Source organism: Sabethes cyaneus, chromosome 2 (assembly GCF_943734655.1).
Source record: "Sabethes cyaneus chromosome 2, idSabCyanKW18_F2, whole genome shotgun sequence".
Taxonomy (NCBI): Eukaryota; Metazoa; Arthropoda; class Insecta; order Diptera; family Culicidae; genus Sabethes; species Sabethes cyaneus.
Window position 1 is genome coordinate 163,239,618 of NC_071354.1, and position 18,968 is coordinate 163,258,585.

Below are 18,968 nucleotides of genomic sequence, written 5' to 3' on the forward strand. Positions count from 1 at the left end.
TTTTTTTACACGGTTTGTTTTTTCCGATTACTTAAGAACGGTACAACTGAGGGACCATTTACAAACTACGTGACGAATGTCGGGCCACTCCAAAATGTATTGAGATATAAATGAATGGTCCCTAAGTTGCCCTGTTCTTATTAATCGAAAAAACAAACCGTATAAAAAAGTACTTGAGTGTACCAAGGTCTACGCTACCGAGTCTCGTGATGGGACTGCCATATTATAGTGTCGAAACCAGGGATGGTTCGATCACTTTGACTCAATTTTGATTCATTTGACATGACCGTCTCAGTCAAGCACAATTTGACAAAGTTATGTATGAGACATTTGTAGTACTCATTATTACCTACAATTTTGCAGAATAAAGTGTTGCTGTAACTTTTGTAGTTACGGCGCTACAATGCTAGTACCTCTTTAGTAACTAAATGAACGCTCATTTAGTTTCTAAAGAGGTACTAGCATTATAACGCCGTAACTACAAAAGATACAACAAAACTTTATTCAGCAAAATTGCAGACCTAGTTATTATCTACAAATGTCCGATACTTCAATTTGTCAAATTTAGCTCGGCTAGGACGGTACTGTCAAATGAATCAAAACTGAGTCAAAATGATCGAACCATCCCTGGTCGAAACACCACTGCGCCTCCGTCCCTACTGGTATGCGATCTTAGCTTAAACCGGGGTTGGTTATCCGATCTTCGCTAAGGTTGCTCGTATTTCGGCTAGTACCACGAGGAGGTAGGAATAGGAGTTGTTGGATAAGAGCCTGATTAACACTTTTCAGCCGTTCACCAACCATTTTCATTCTCTAACAATTGAAATATGATCCTCTTTATTCATGCGAATCGATGCGTTGATTTTTCGATCGATCGGTGCAAATATATTGAAAACCAACCAAGAAATCGCTGAGTTGTTAGCGCTCAGAAACTGACCACTTTTCGTTTTCCTATTTATTGGAATGACATCCTACCTTCTTCTTGTACGCTAGTCTTACATCGAAAAAAATGGGTCCCGGCAAAATAATTCTTCTAATTAAATTCATCTCAATTTTTGATTTCAGATAATCCGTTCTAGAGTTATGATGCTTGCTCAACATAAAGTATTTTTGTTGGAAGGGATCTTTCAAAATTCAAATCCAAATCTGCAGAACTCCCGAAACACAAGCAAACGAAAACAGCTGAAGCAGTGGAATCTATTTGAAATCTTAATGGTAATTTACCATCAAACGCACAATCGCAACAAAGAGTGCCGTAATGCTTCTCTCGAATCAAATAAGTTTACGCAGCTTATAGCGTCTAAAATTTTGATTACTTCATAAAAATAAGGGCATATTATGAATTACCCAAATTGAATTTTTGCTTCCCAGACTTTTGTTGTTTTTCGTACTTTCATTCTGGATTCCTCATTCTAGACGCAATGGAGCAACTCAAACTAGTAACTAAATATACCAGCAAATTGTTTGAAATAAAATAGGGTTTACAGTCATATGATCATGTAGTTTGACTAAAGCACGAGTAACAAAAGCTCTACTTTGTATAAGAATATAGGCGTAAACATTTGTAAAACCTTTATTGTAACTGAGTAATAACTGTATCGACTCGGTCACGATCCGTTTTAAAATTGTATTGAGAAATTGTTACCGGCAATCAATCGATTCCGAGTGGACAAATACTCCCAAACGTCTCCTGAGCTGAGGCCTGAGGGTCGATCTGTGCAAGCAGTTGATGCTGTACGTTTGTGTATGTGTAGGTACCTACATCTGCGCATTGAGATGAGACCTTTGCGCAGGAATAATATGCCATGTGTAGGCAGCCTTTATAACTGCCCTCTCGAGCGACCCAAAAGAGACCTTAGTCGGCTCGGCGCAAACGAAAATAGAATTAAAGCACAGGGCAAGGAAAAAGGAGGCTTGATCGAAATCACTTTTTGCTCCCTATCTCTCTCTTTCGTTGGTTCGTCGGTCTGTTGCATAGGGGCACTGAGCCGAAATTAAAGTTTTCCTAAACAGTTTCATGATAACGATTAGGATTTAGTTAATGCATTCAATCGACCAAGATATTTCCGAGTGACCCATTAATTTTCAAAAGTTTAAGTAATATAGATAATACAAACTAAAAACAAAATTCACTAGACCCATAGGTATTCTACTTCAATCATCTTTTCCTCGGCAGTGTGTGCTCTCTCAGCGGTTCCAGTCCAGCATTACCAGCCAAAGGAATGTCGACGGTGGCAGCTCGTACGGAAACCAGTTTTCAGTCCTGATCGGTTCGTTGCTCGGAATAGACTTGAAATATATATATATTTTTTTTCAACAGATCATGGTATACATTGGTAGTTCGGAAACACGTTATAGTTTAAATCGGTTTAAATTTTACACTGTTCTATACGAATGCAATTAGATAGGACTTGAACTTTGTTTATTATGTTGTAAAATGGTCGCTCTAGTAACGCTCATAAAACTTGTTAGAAACGCGTCGTGGTATTTGCTTTAGTATGTTCATTGCTTAATTATGGCTGTGCGCGAATAGGTACTTACCACTCTCAGGCTATCACCTCTCGACTAAGCTTCCTCAGCGTCGGAAACTTCTCGTAACCAATGAAATCTGTACGTTGAGAAAATATCTGAGTGTAAAACTAGCCTCCAATGATCTGTGGACGTACAAAAAAACATAAATTTTGCAACTAATTGCCACTAAAAGATTGTCTGTGGCAGGCATTAACCGATTATTGTTTATAAATTTCAACAGCCCAGCTCAGTGGAAAGTTTAAGGCCTGGAAGATAAATTGTGTTTTTGAAATTCGACGAATTAAGGCTACTCGGCAGTGGAGAAAAAGTGTCTAAAAGCAAGTGCAAGAAATAGTCGTGTTCTCAATGATTATTTAATTATTTAATTAAGATGTGGAAGTATGTCTAGCGTCTAGTCGTATCTTCGTCACAGCGATCGTGGATCTGAGCTTCACCATGATTTCCAGTTTGTGCGCAATGCGAAAAACCAGTTTTACTGAATGAAGCATGCTTTAGAAAAATCTTGCGAAACAAAGTGAAAGAAATTCACCGTCGTTTTTGAGAAAAAGGAAGCTGCTTGCATTCGCGTAAGATGCAGAAATGCAAGCATTTTGGTGCTGAGTGCATTGTTTAATACAAACAACGGATGTATCTCTGAGGCTATCTACGTCGTGCTGCTATGGGTGTTGATGGTACACAACACCGACGATTAAGCTGACTTGAGGTCCCAGGAGGGACCTATATTCGACAGAGTGCGTAAAAGTAAGTAAAGAAATAAGAAAAACTGATGGAAGCGAAATTTACAATTCAGAGGTCCGCCTTCAACACTGAAGGGACGCAGGTACTGTGTAAACAAGACACATTTTGTTGAGAAATCGATGAAATAATGGTCCATCAGCCAGATAAAAGCGACTGTTGAGTGACCGAGCTTCAAAACGGAAATGTGGTAATGCAAAAATTACGCTTTGTGATACATAGTTGTTCAATTCAAGTTTCGTGGAACGACGAGTTCAGCAGGGCCACTTTATTTTACTTGGTAGCGTTTTTAAATTATCTCAGCTGTGTATTTCAGCATGTCATTCGAATTGAAGAATATTAAAGTTGGTCTCAATAAATCAAAATGATTCTTTAATTCCTCTGGTAAGCTAAAATAATGCTCCATTGCATGTGATGCAATTCATTTGAAAGCAATTATTACTAATAATGTATTACAGTGTTTATCCGTTTACAGCATCATTCGCTTTTGACAACGTTCCTTGAAAATTATATGTTCAACGAGATAAATACCTAAAATAAGTGGTTGTGGCAGTCTAAAAATTTGGTGTTGCGATGCGTTGATAACAGTTATCGAAACTCTCAATAATTATTTCAACCTGGATACTGACTAATCAATAGAGAGTAGATATTAGACATCTTGTCATTTTCAAAAATAGAATAAAAATTGAAGGAGACATGTTCGCATGTTTGATCTACGTTGACTACGAAAGTTTCATCTGCAAACATTGCAGTTTTTGATGTAGGACTACGTCTTACCGGAAGACTGGAAACGTTGGAGCAGTGGGGAGGTCATTCCAAAAAATCTAAAAATGCGAGAATTACGTAAAAATTACTGATTTTGAGCCCGAATAACTCAGTCATTTCTCAACCAGTTCGAATGACATTTACAGGGGTTAAACAAAATGATCGGGACAGGCAAAATTTTGACGAAATTCAAAGGGTCATAGCTTCTACAAAATAAAATATTTTCTCTAATTGCAATCCAAAACCAATTGCATTCAACAGTGAAATTTTTCTAGTTTTTGTAAAATATTTCGAGATTTGCAGTAGCTAATGAACACCGGAGATATTCCGCGTTGTTCCGGGGTATGTATACAACCAAGTTACGTCCATTTCCGTGAACTCAGTATCAGTAACATCTATTGCTCTGGCCATTTTGGGACATGACTCAAACCATATCAATATGAGCATGAAACTTTAAGGTTTTATGAGGCAGTAATACTGGAAGCATTTCCAGGTTCGCAGCTTGCCTTGGCAACCCTGTAGCAGGTTCTAAGTGCCCCGGCGGAAGAGGTCGTTTTAGGGAATTTCCGAAACCATATCAATATGGGCGTCAAACTTCAGGATTTTTAACCCTCGCAAATTCTAGAAGTTTGACATGCATGCATATTCGTATGGTTTCGGTCACATCTTAAAATGTACAAAATGGTAGGACGTTACTGGCAACATTTCCAGAACTGATTTTACTGAAATGGTCATATATTGGTTGTTTCTTGACGGATTTCCGTTCTCTTTTCACCAATCGACTGGAAATGAAATCTAATATTTTTTGAAACGAAACCATAAGGGCGCTGATCTGGTACAAGTACCAGCGAACCACATGCCCTGGTGGGAGTTGTGGGTTCGAATCCGGTTATAATCTCAGATTATAGCTTGGTTCGACTCATGCACCTTCCAGCATTGGACATAAGGCAGGAGTCAAAACGACTACTTGTTAAGCGTAGCTACCAATATCCTCCCCCCACCCCCCTTTTTCACCTATCCGCTCTTCCCCCTCCTTCACAAAAAAAAAATCATTTTCTTTCCCCTACCGTCCCTTCATCAATTGTAGAACCATCGTTTCAAAAAAAAATCTATATATATATATATATATATATATATATATATATGTATGACCGCATTTCAAGGTCAAGACTAAAAACATGAGATTAGTCTAAATACATTTGTTTCACCCTTCCCTTTTTGTCTCCCAGCCTACATCTGTTATCTGTCCGGAAATTCACCTATTGCAAAAGAAATAAATCCCTAAATCCCTAAATATGTATGTCAAGTTCGATGAAGAACCGTCTAATGGTTTAGAAGTTGTGGATACAGGCATATAAATACACAAACGTACATTGACTTTTATATATTAGAAGATGCAATTGCAATTTTAAAAATGCAATAATCGTTTTTGTATCATAATTTGAACAAAACGAGATATTTTTAATATACTGCAATGTATATTTGCCATAATAGCATAGCTTCTTAAAGAAGAGGCTATTTAAACCCTTGCGGTAGAAACAGTCGGAGGTTTAGTGTTGCCAGCTAAAATATTTACTTAGCATACGAAAATTGATGGACAAGACACAAACACGTATCACCCTTACAACATTTAAGGTTAAAAACAATATTAACAGAGATTATTTTTACCTACGCGTCGACCGGTTTCAGGTATTCTAAGCCTATCATCAGGACGATGCCAATGTCCAACCCTACGGTGGCACGAAAGCAAGAAAAAGTGCAGTGGACCCCCGTTCGTTTGAACGATTTCTCATGCAAACTAACGGGGGTACTTTTTAATTTGAACAACTGGCCACCCTAAATATGCTGAAACTCGTATGAACTGGCCGCCCTGCTCTTTGTTATTGTTTTGGTGGTTTGATTCAGTTGGCAGTGGCAAGCAGCGAATATTTTATTCTCCGATCGGATTTCTATCGTAATTGTTGGGAAACGGAATGTGAAACTGGTTAAACATGCTAGATCAGTACAAACAAATCGTGTTTATGTGCATTGTCTGCATAAGCAAATGATGCCATGTTGAGAATGACATTTGAACCATTTTTAATTTGCACATCGTGCAAACCAACGGGGTTCAAACTAAAAAGTGTTCAGATTAAAAACGGTCAAACGAACGGGGGTCCACGGTATTTACTTAGGTATTTCACTTTAGCGTTTATTTCTAATTCCCGTCGTAGTAATGAAAGCCACTCTAATTTTCATCATTTCTTGGATGGATATAATGAATACTTCAAAAATTCTTGCGTCGATTTGATTCAAACACACTTACCTTCCGATCCGTGCCCTTTGAATTCACTAAAAAGCGATTAATAAAGCATTTGATTGAAATTACGCAACTGACTTATATCTTAAATTTGTCGTACCGTTTTAATATCTGTCCATCAGAATTTTTCATCGTCCGAACTAAAAATCACAACAATGTTTACGAAGCTTGTGTGCATGCATTTGTGTACGACAGCAAGACAAATGTTATTCTGCAAAATTTCTGTAGGTTATGCAAGTTTTCCCGGCTGCAGAATAATGCGTTGCGTGAGTTATTTTTATTTTATGAATGACGGAAATTGAAACGATTCGTCGACATTTTCTTCTTCGTCGCACAAAAAAAAACGTTGGAAATTTGGCTGCTAGAAATTCTTTAATGAAAAAAAGCATTTAAACAGATCTCAGCTTACTTTGATTGATCGCGTATGAAAGGCAACTAAAATATTAGGGGATAACTAATTTTGCATTGTGTGTCGTAAAAATCGCTGATATTTCAATTAATTTGTGTTGGATTGAGTAGGGGACAAACGTCTACAGTGAGACACTTTTTTCCAAAAATTTAAAAATTTTTTTGATCATAGCTACCAACGCGCTCTTCAATCTATTTGAATGATATATTCTTCTAGTTACCTGAAAAAACGTTTTGGTTATAAGCTAAATTAGTTACAACCACAAATGTGGAGGTGTATTTTTGTCTCACTGTTAACCAATAGGTGGGAAGCGTGAGACAACCAGTATTGCATACTGAGACACCAATTTGAAACCAATTTAAACCATATTTTTGGGTAATAAAGAACATGTTTATTGTGTCGTGTTGTTTATTGTGTCTATAAAGTATACATTATTATGGGTATGATTGAAAATTCCAATTATTTTCACACATACATTTATGCTCATATAGAGGACAAATCCTGGACATCTGACTTTTAACTTACCCTTCAGAATTCATTTACAGTCAATTCCTAAGGATTGATTTGCAATTGAACACAAAAAAAAATTTCAAAAAAATTTGCTTGGCAAAAGCTATGTCTCAGTGTTGCCAATAGGAATGTTTTGTGAAAAATAGTGAACTAGCGGAGTTAGCAAACAATTCGATTGTCATATTTTTTCAAATATTTACTCTTATTAGTATGTGGTGATGCCATGCAGTAATTTTAATTTTAATTTAATATGTATTTTGTTGTTGAAAATCACTTGAAAATGATTGCAACAAAATTTACTTTGACCCCCCCAAAACTAATTTTTGTTGAAAAATATGTTAAAAAATCAACAAATTTTTCTCAAACTACATTATGCAATGTAGGTTCACAAACTTGACTTTGTATGAAAATATCATGGATCTTGAATATTTTATGACGTAGCTTCTGTTCCTGTTGTCTCACTGTTGACTCCCTCTCCCCTATGTCCAGAGTGCTAGATAAAATTTATTTTAAAATTTCAACATTACTTATAACTATCGCCCCCAGTGCGCTAATCTTTGAATACTAAAATGGTCAAAAAAAATATATCGTTCATATCATAGTTAGATAGACTTGATAACCCTGCATTAGTCCTGTCTCAAACCGTTTTTTGTGATGTTAGTAGCATCAATAAAAATCTTTCTTCGTGTTCCCTCTTCCAGAAGTGCACTGTCTTTCATTACAAGTTTGCCGCTTACCGTTTATACAGTGGCATGGCCATGTATTCTCTCTGCAATTTTCAACATATGTACGCACATAGTAATATCTGCTCATATAAACTGTGCGTTGCATATCCAGCTCCGAGCAAAACCGGTGATGATGCCTAACATCATACCAGCCTGCAGACAGACGTGCTTACCTCTATACATTCTGCCACCCTTCGAAAGCAACGTCAACTGTGCCGGCTACCATTTATGTAGTGAATCTTCCATGTGTGGAATAATGAAGGCAACATAAGACGTTGCAAAAAGTCATGCAATGGTGCGGGTCGTTTAAAAATAAGTTATGAAAATTAACTGAACATTTTTGCATTGCGATGAACTGCACAGTGCGATGTGCGTACGATCGGGTGGATAAGGGTTGTTCATAAATGAAGTTCCAGTTAGATAGTATAGGTTGCTGCATTCCGTAAGATTTGTTTGTACCACATTCTCATCATTACTTTTAAACATTTTTTCTGGCTCTAATTATTCCTATCACCTTGTGGTCATCAGTATGGTCACACAAATAATAATTTCTTTAATTTGCGGTTTTTAGCTAACCCTTATGAGCGCATGAATGCTTCTCTTTATTGCGTGACGAAATGCTGCTATTATTGCAATAGAATGCTATGAAACGGTTGAAAGCATTGTTCTTAGGAAATTGGCGTTTTTCAACGAACGATAACTTCGCAACTAATGATTTCCGCTTCGGTAGAATCTAAAAAGTTACATTTTAACCTTCATATGTTGCAATGTTTAAGACATCCCTGATCATTTTCAGTCTGCGTCACCTGATATTTATAATACACAACGTTCGCAAGATTACAAAGGTGATAGAAGAAAAACTTTTTGTTGCGTTACAGATATTGGCACCAACTTTTCAAAAGAGCGTAACGGCAAAAATATAAACAAACCAAGTGAGGGGTTGTTTACATTTTGCAGTTACACCTTTTTGAAAAGTTGGTGCCGATATTTTCTATTCTGATCTAATCTTTCAAAGTTTGAAAATTTTGAAAATAAACATTCTCGCGCACGTGATAACGAAATCAGGGTGGTGAACGCACAAAGATGCGCAGTGCCACTCGTTAGAATACAAAAAGACACAAACAGAAAAAATGCAGCGAACTCAAATCTTTAAAAAAAAATGCGCAAAAAATTATGTCTGTGCGATGTTCTTTATGTCGAAGATTAGTTAAATTAAATATTCAGAGTTAGGGCAATTGACTTGTTATCAGGACGCCAGAATTCTAATAGAAACTCAGCAGAATGCAGCAACAGCTTTGCACCGCCGGCCGAAATGTGTCAGGATGAGAATGTTAATGTTTTGACGGACAATGGTGAGGTGACCGATAGGTGGAATCAGCACTTCGACGAGGAATCTGAATGACGCCCAGTTTGAGAACAGTAGTAGCTGGTTATCGATTTTAAAGCAGCATTTAGTATCATCGACCGCAAAGCGCTATGATAAAACAAAAAATTAGAACGACATGCTCAGCACCTCCATTCAGTTCCACGACCATTCGGTCTAGCATAGTAGCATCTATTTAGTTTCACATTCATTCAGCCTCACGTCCACTAGGCATCACGACTATTATGCCTTTTGGAAGTACCCTGAGAAAACTTTTCGTATAGTTTCTATGTGTCCCACACATAGATTTTTGCAAAGTGCCCAGTTAATGAACTTTTTGTTTTGTATAATTTATGTGTACGTGAAAATTTTGCATTTTTTTTACTACTTATATGCGTATAATTTTTAAGGGTACTTCTGGGCAAATTGTGCTTATATGTGGCACATGATAATTATCTAGAATTTCGCATGGAAATATATCATTTATTATGTGCAGAATATTTTGAGTATATGCTATCGATTCAGAATCCATCCACTTGTACAACTGCTATCGTTCCAAGTGCAAGAGAAACGCACCCCTTTACCCATTTGAAGCTTCCTCCCCCTTGTAAGAGATCGTCTCCCTCTTTTGTCAATTCCCCTGCGTTGATTCTTTTGTGCCAAAAATGATATGTTTGACAGCGACGCTTGATGAAGAACCTACTAGACGTTCCGGAGTTATGGCGGGACATACATTCATACTCAGTTTCTTTCTTCCCCCCTATCGACTCCTCCCCAGTCAGCACCCCCTTCTATCATGTAGCTAATTATGCATTGGTTTGCTCTAAGAAAATTCCTATAACGGAAGTGAAACAAAGGATTTTTTCACGTATCACTCCTCGGTTGAACATCCCTCTTTTCTTACAGTCACATGCATAACTGCAATCCATCAAAATTCAAGATAAACGCAACCCTTTTTACTTATTTAGACCTCCCTTCCTTGTTAGAAACCACCTTCCTTTTGTCAGCTTCCCTGCGCTTATTCTATTGTGTCAAGGAGTATGTGTGCCAAGTTTTATGATGAACTGTCCAGGCGTTTCGGAGCTATGGCGGAACATACATTCGTATTCACGTTCCTCGTCTCCCCCTCCTGTTGGTACCCTCCCAGTCAGTTCTCCCTTGTGTCGCGTAGGTTATTATGTATCTGTTCGATCCCCGTAACGAAAGAAAAACAAAGCCTTTTTTCTAGATATCCGCCCAACCATCTTGTCTCTCAGACACTTTTGCAACTGCAATCGGTCTAAATGCAAAAGAAAAAAATTATTAAATTTAGACTTCCCCTCCTTGCTAGGGGCCACCCCCTTTTGTCAACCCGCCAGTGCTGATTCGCTTATGTCAAAGTACATGTGTGCCAAGTTTGATGAAGAATCGTTCAGGCGTTTCGGAGTTATGGCCTTTCCCCCTGTTGGAGACCTCCTGTTTGGTCAACCCACCAGTGCTGATTCCCTTATATCAAGGAACATGTGTGCCAAGTTTGGTGGAGAACGGTCAAGGCGTCCTGGAGTTACGGCGGAACATACAAACATACTCACGCTCACTTTTATAAACGGTCGGTGTTAAATCAAATCGGACCAAGTCGCAAAATTTAAAAAATTGAGTTAACGACAGCAAAGAATTTTCTAAACTACTTTTACTAAACAACTCTAAATTTTCTTGATCGAGTTTTTCTCGAAATCAGAATTTTGTCACTTAGTTCGATCTGACTTAACACCGACCATATATAGACAGATAGATAGATACGTTTCGCACTCGTATTTGGGCACTCGTGAAAGGCTAAAAAATAATGGCGCAACATTTCGTGACATTAACTGCCATTCAAGTACCTACACCATCACAAAAAGCAATCATCATGAGCCCAGCAGTCAGGTATCTTAATTTCACAAAATACCCTGATCGGTAAGCATAAACTTTGAGGAATTCAGAGGACTGCAGAGCTCGTTAACAAATAGCACAAATATCAAAGGCCCCGAATGGGTACCTTGCGGAAGCACCAGATGGTATCTCGAAACTAAACGAGTTAACACCATTGATGCTTATAGAATTGGAGCGTTTGGTTAGATAGGATTAAAGCCACTGTGGCACCCAACGGGGTAATTCCATGTACCTCATTTTGTCAACTGCGAGCGCATGTGTCGAACGCCTTGCTAAAGTCTATATGTAGATCGCACCAAGTTGTCCTCTCTGTCTTGTTGTTAAATTCATCGCTGCTAGTTTTTTCAGCCTGGTTACATGCGTGTGGAAAAACAGTGGTGTTGATGTTTATTGAATAAAATTAAGCAAACTACTTACATTTTTATGAAAATAGTTATAACACATTAAAGCCTATGATTGCTACATTCGTTTTGGTATTGTTATATAGCGGCAAAGTTTTTATTTGGGAAAGTGTAGCCAAAAAAGGTAATGTATGCCGAAATTAGAAGCGTGATGGGAATACCCTCCCGTACCCTATTACTGTAATTCTTTTTCATAATTTGTGTATATTCTACGTTATAAATGCATTGTTTAAACAGTTTCGTTTATAGAACTAGGCTCGGTGTCAAGTTTTGCGAAATGAAAGCAGAAAAATGTAGTGATGAATAATTTTGAAATCATCAACGATGATAACTCGAATCTGATGAACAAGCGGAAAAGTGTGTCATGTTGTTCGGTCGTCAAAACTGAAAATGGTGACGTCGCCTGATCAACTTTGTCTTTCCTCTGCGCTCCCACTTGGGCTTGCAGTGACAAGTTTTTTGCGAAGGTAAATAACTGTTTTATGGCTGGTTACTGGTTTTTGATACGACCGGATCAATTCGTTGACCATTTTTGGTCTCAGATGATGATGCTGAGGCTGATTGGCAAATTTATTTCTTCTCCCTTGGGTTATGTTTAAAATATAACTTTTCTTTAGAATTTTGATTTTCTGGTTCAGTAAGGTCGAAAAGAATGCCCTAAATGTATTGTTTCTAGGTACACTCTAAAAACATGGTTCAATACGCCGACTGTAAACTATTTCAATAGACCATTTTCCGAATTGATCATACTCCTGATATTGATATTACTTTCACGTGTGGTGCCTTGCGTTATGTCAAATGCTAACACGGGAAAGTGCAATATCAATATCAGCAAATTACCGTATCTTCTGTCATCGTAAAATTTACTACATAAATATATGTAGGGGAATTGTGTATAATGTGCCCCCCCTAAGAATAAATGGATATATCTCTGTTATGCTTCCCCAAATTAACATTACAACTACGAGTATATGTTGATATTTGAGCTAAAACCAATTGCAATTGTTTATTTCATTTAGTATTGTGGAATAAATCTGCTAGGAATTATTTAATAAAAGCACCTAAATGTTGTGTTTCTCGTCTGCGCGGGGTAAAATGCCTCACCTACGGTATAATATGCCCAATGCGGTAATTTGAGTATTTCTACCAGTGACAAACCAACTCTGTTTTGTAGAAAGTAAAACTATTTCCGTTGTTTTCAAAATATCGTATTTTTATATAAAATGAACCTAGTTTTGGCTCTCTGGTGCACTTTTTCTTTTTTGCATGGGGCACATTATACTGCAGCTGTGGTATTTTGCACCGCGTAGTTGAATAACCTGGAATTTGGACGTTGGTAATAAATTATTCCCACCACGGTTACTCTACAATACTAATTGAATTAAATAATGGCAATTGACTTCAACTTAGATCTGTTTACCTATGTTTATAGTCAGATTTGCAAGGGGGCAAATTGCACCACCTCAAGTGGGGCATATTGGCCTGCTTTTACTTATTTGAAAAAATATTAAATGCTAAAGCAAATCAAGCGTTTCATACCGTAATTTTTGGCAGGGATGTCGTTTTGAAGTTCACTTTACGCAATCGAATCGCAACAACCGGTTATTTACAGGTTTTGACAAGAAAATAGCTTATGGAAACGACGCCAAAAGTTACATCGGAAGCTGCTCAAAAACAAATTAATTTTTGTTTTGTTTTTACAGCATGTGGCAACTGTCATACTTGCATAGTAGACTAGTTCCATCAAATACTATGGTTTCTGGGTGGTTTTGCATTTTAATTTCGCTTGTTTAGGGAAAAACGAAAGGAGGGCACATTGGCCAGGGGGGGCACGCTATACACAATTCCCCTATTGCATATGACAGCAGATATTGTTCCTGATAGTGAACAAGAAAACGGAGCATCGACGTTTAATGTTTGTTAGTCGAGGACTCGAGGAACGCATAGCAAAAATTGTCCGCAGTGTGAAGTTTCAATAGAAATCCAGTTTAAAGAATGTATTCAAGTTAGATTTTGGTTTATAAGCAAAAGTTTTTTGAGTTTCGGTTAACCTTTTCTTAGTTTCAATGATGGCATGAAGGACTATGAAGGTTGCTATAGAAATAGATGAGAAACCTTACTAGGGCAAGTCTTTTTTTTTTTGTTAGATTATAGTCACTTTAACCAGCTTGGGTCATTCGTGACTTCTGTGGGGTTGGGATTTGAACCCGGGTCCTCGGCGTGAGAGGCGTGAATGCTAACCACTACGCCGGGCTAACCCCACTAGGGCAAGTTTAATCTGGCAACAATAAGCAAACAAATAGGGTAAACGCACCATTAGTGGTGGTAGTACCAGTAGTGGTGGAAACTCGAATTATTCCATTATTTTTGCAGATTTTGGTACAAGTTAGATACTTATCAAATAATACTGTTACTGGTAGTTCGATACTTACCAAACTTGTACCAAAATATGCAAAAATAATGGAATAATTCAAGTTTCCACCACTACTGGTACTACCACCACTAATGGTGCGTCTACCCTATACAGAAAAAAATGTTTTACTTTTGTTTTTCAATTTTTTGTGTTCAAATCATTACCCTAGCAGCACACTTCCATCGCATTCAGTTGCAGTGACTTATTTATGACTATGTCTAGTCGTTAATAGGTTATAATAACTAAAAGCAATGGAAGTGTGCTGTTCAGGTACGTGTCTCTAATAAATAAACAGACAAACAGACGTTATTCATGAAGCAGAGATTGCTTAACATTAATATTCTGGATTGTGCAGATCCGTGTAACGACAGCCTCCTTACAAATTAACGTGAGATCGAGCTAGGATGTGTTTATAATAAAAGAAAACAGTTTGCAGTTACGAGCCGAGAACACTGAAAAGATGCTGCATCGTATAATATTTATTTAGAAAAACTACACATTTTTCCTTTTCTTATTTAGAGTGATTCGTCAACATAAGTTGAATGAAAAATTAAAATTTATGCATATGTATGGATTATGTTTTTGTTACACTGCATTGCATTTATTATCATAACATTAGGTGATATTTTAACAATATAATAACACATACATGTTACATAATGATAAACTTTAGTTACCTTCGTGTTACGCGCATCTTTACCAGGTATCATATTGAAGTTTAATGAGGTTGCTACTACGCTTTATTTGAAAGAAAGGTAATATAGCATCATGGATTACTATTGAATTGTTTATTGATTGGAGTTTGAATTGAAAGTTATGAGTAATTATGTATAATACATTAAAATTTTCAATTATTTATAACGATTTTAGCCAAGATAATTAATCTAGTATCAACTATTTTAGTATCAAACGGGACGTTTTAACACTGCCAATATAGCTGTGAAATTTCATAAGAATTAGTTTTACCAATCAAAAGTTATTTAATAAAAAATGATGAAATTTTTTCGAAAAAAAACTTTATTGATGTAAATCAAATAGGCATTACAGAAAATTATGCTTAATTTAATATTACCAAAAAACTTTTAAACAAGCTATGAATATGGTAAAGATCAATATTTCATCTTACAACTTACTTTTACTTGTAGTTACTCCAATCAATATTTTATGAAAAAAGGATGTACCTATCAAAATTTAAACATGCTGCGATTTTGTTTAAATTTTGTAAACTTTTTCATTTCCAGAACATTTTTGATCCGTATTTTTTCATTTGGCGTTTGAAATGCCCCTTTCTAAGGTAGCGTAGCGCCAAAAATCGATGGTTTGCCAAACAATTTTTATTTTATAACTCTTGAACGACTAAATGAAAGCTATTGTTATTCTTTACATTTACAGTAGGAGCGATATGTATCAACTTACACAGCGTTGACAAACTTTTAAATTTTGATACAAAGACATGTCGATTTCTTTCTCAAATAACAAATCAGATGGTTTAAAAAGGTTCCTTTCACTACCTGATTAAATCGAGTTTTTTCTTCCAATTAACTTGTGCTTACATTACAAACACTACACCATGCAAAACATACAGCAAAATGATATTAAAATTTTCTCATCTCATGCCAAATTAGCAAGCGTGTGACTAAGTGCCACGTTAATGTTTTGTGTTTAATAACAGTTATTAGATCATTGCGATATGATAATAAGAAATAATATTATAGCTACGTTGTGGAAATTTAGCAACATTTTTTTTATGAATTTCCTGAATGTGAATGTAACCTGAACCGTATTCATTATATTTGATTATTGAAAAGAGTCGCTGAACTTGTATAATGAGTATTTACCAACATCATAACATTGCATTGTTGCTGAATTGCACATTATCACTGACTCATTTTTTACATGTAAGATGAAATTAGTGATCATAAAGATAAATTAATCTCTTCATCTTCACATTAGTTTCTGAATAGAGTAAGAACTGCAAACGACAAATATATTGTGCGTGTACAAGTAGATTGACGAGCAATGCTATTGAAAACAAGAGTATTGTATAAACTATATGACCATTCTAGTTTGAGTCACGCGAGAGCTTGATACCACTAAGAATAAATATTGTTGGAAACTCCGTTTCAAGTGAAACATTGACCTGGTTTTAATAGCATTTCTTTAGCAAAATGCGATACGGGATGAAATTAGTGTAATGTATTTGTTGTATGATTTATGTTTTATGCTGCGGTAACATTACGGGAAGTCTTTCATATGCAGTTTTCTCATCAAAAGGAATTTTCTTTTGAACAAATTAAGTTCAATTCAGGACATTATCAATCAGGTGAGCATCGCATATCATTTATTACAACAAATTAATAGAATGTACTTTAAAAATTGCTGTTAAAGCGCTATGAAGATTGATTTACTAGTACAATCAAAGCAATTATCAGCTAATAACAATCAACTTATCAACTAATAGCAATTATCAAAGCAAGCTAATAACAATTGACGCATTCCACGCACTTGTACACCAATAAATCGGTATTTAAAACTGCATATTTCAACTCGTATTATACTGGACATGTACCAGTGATTATTGAACTATAAAGAAAACGTAGTTCCCAACACAATTAACATTCAGAACGTTCAATATTTAGTACATTGAAGTGTACACATATTAAAATATAGTTTAAAAAGCGGTATTTCTGCGATACGTTACGAAATGAAACTTATTATATCTACCTAAATAACAATCTAAATCAAAAAGTAAATACTACGTTAGAATGTACATTTAACAGACATAATTTAAAACTTATTTAATAACTTAGTCACAAAGGTAATTTTTGGCTAGCGGGAGCAAAATGTTAATGAAAGCCGGGTCCTCGTGGTGTCCCGTTACGTTGGAATGTGTGAATTGTCTCCATACCATGGCTCAGTTGATCTTGCCAATAATGTGTATCGTTTAATTGATATAATGTGCTTAATTTATATGCAAATATTTTTCGTTGCTTCGTGAGTTAATATTATTCCTTGTTACCTTGAAAAATTCAATAATTTGAATAAGAAGTTTAAGCTATTCGGTCATAAGAAACATTTATGCGCTGATTAAACATTTTAGCAGCCATTACTATTCACCAGATTTAGATGTTTAAGAGCTGAAAAAAGGTTTTTATTTCTAAAACTAAACCATAGTTCAGCCACATGGTTGAATAAAGTCAGCTATAAAAGCGTTTGATCAGCCTGAAATTGTTACTTGGGTAGCTGCTTTCAAAGCTGCAATGGAGCTTAATAGAGGCTTTTGCGTGTTTTTAAATAACCATTTTGCGCAATGCTGTCAATTCTATTTTTAGAACAAGAAATAGTTTTGCAATGCTTTTTCCGTCGCTTAATCAACGTCTCATCAACCTTTATGCAGCCAAAAAATAATCTATTTTTAAATTTAACGCGTCATATTTATTTTGCTATGGCGTCGTAAGCTATATTTTTAATTTCGAATAACTTAAATTCGTATATGCAAACTAACTAAAAATCCATATCGTCATTTTTCGGGAATTGAACCGCCATCTTCTGATCCATAAGCACTCACTGTATGATCCGCCCCATCTGCATTTGCAGAACTGTGAAAATAACTTTGCACTTGAAGCAGTCGATAATGTCGATAAGTGACTCTCTTGAACTTGAAGCAGTCGATAATGTCCAGTGGACTCTCGGAAAAGTTAACTCTCTGAAAAGTTAATTGTTCAGAAAAATTTAGCGAATATTAGCTCTCAGGCAACACTCTAAAAAGTTAATTTTTGTCTTAACTTTTCTGAGAGTTTGAATTTATTAGTTTTCCAAACACGTGTGTTTACCTTCTATCTTTATTTCTCATTTTTCGGTTGATTGTCGTCTTTCCACAGTTTCATACAGAGTCGCATCATAACTTGGATTCAATTAAACTCATGTATCTGACAGTTCAATACCTCCACATGGTTCCCTCATGATTTTTGATAACATACTGGAAAAGCGCAAACTCAGATTGATTTTTAAATGCAAAAAAAGAAAAGCAGAGAACAAAAAATAAGCACGAATCTTATCAAAACGAAGCCGTAGACTACGAAAAAACAATAGTAAGCTATAGTATAGCCGACTATTTTAAACTTACTGAAACGAACTAAGTATTATTTCATAAAGATCTTGCTACATATTTCTTTCCATTACAACTACCAGATGCATAAAAATGTATTTGCTATATCCTAGAATGTATTTTTCGCTTTTGTATTTATCATTTTCAATGACGTCTAGGACTACTCAGAAAAGTTAATCGACCCATTCCCCAACCGATTAACTCTTCCGAGAGTCTACTGTATTTTTGCTGTTAATCGTATTGCGAAATTCTATGATCTGACAATATGTGCGCATGATCTGCAATGAAGCTTAATAGAGGCTGCTGCGCGTTTTTGAATAACTAATTTGCGCAAAGCTGGAAACAAGGTGCACAGAGGCTATATAAATGGCGATATAATTGCTTTACAAGTGTTTTTTTCTGCTTCAAACGAAAATGTAGAATTATTTACATAAATTTTATTCGATGCATATTCAGCTATGGCTGAAAAATAATGGCTGCTAAAATGTTCAATCTGCGCATAAATGTTTCTTGGGAGGGCTTTTTTTATTATGATGACAAATCGTTTATTCAGTTCGTATAGCACAATTATTAAGAATATTGTCGGGTTGTGGAGAGGTTGAAGATGCGCCTAATCTGCTTGTGACACTATTATTCAAGCAGCTGATTTACAGCGCATTCGTTGGCTACTTAAACACTTATAGTACACAAAGGCCTTTGCGTCTACCACCTGTATTCAGAGTAAATCAGCTGTAACCAAATCAGTAGCATTTTTATTCAGCTTCGGTGTTTGTTGGGATGTCTTATTTTATTGCTTT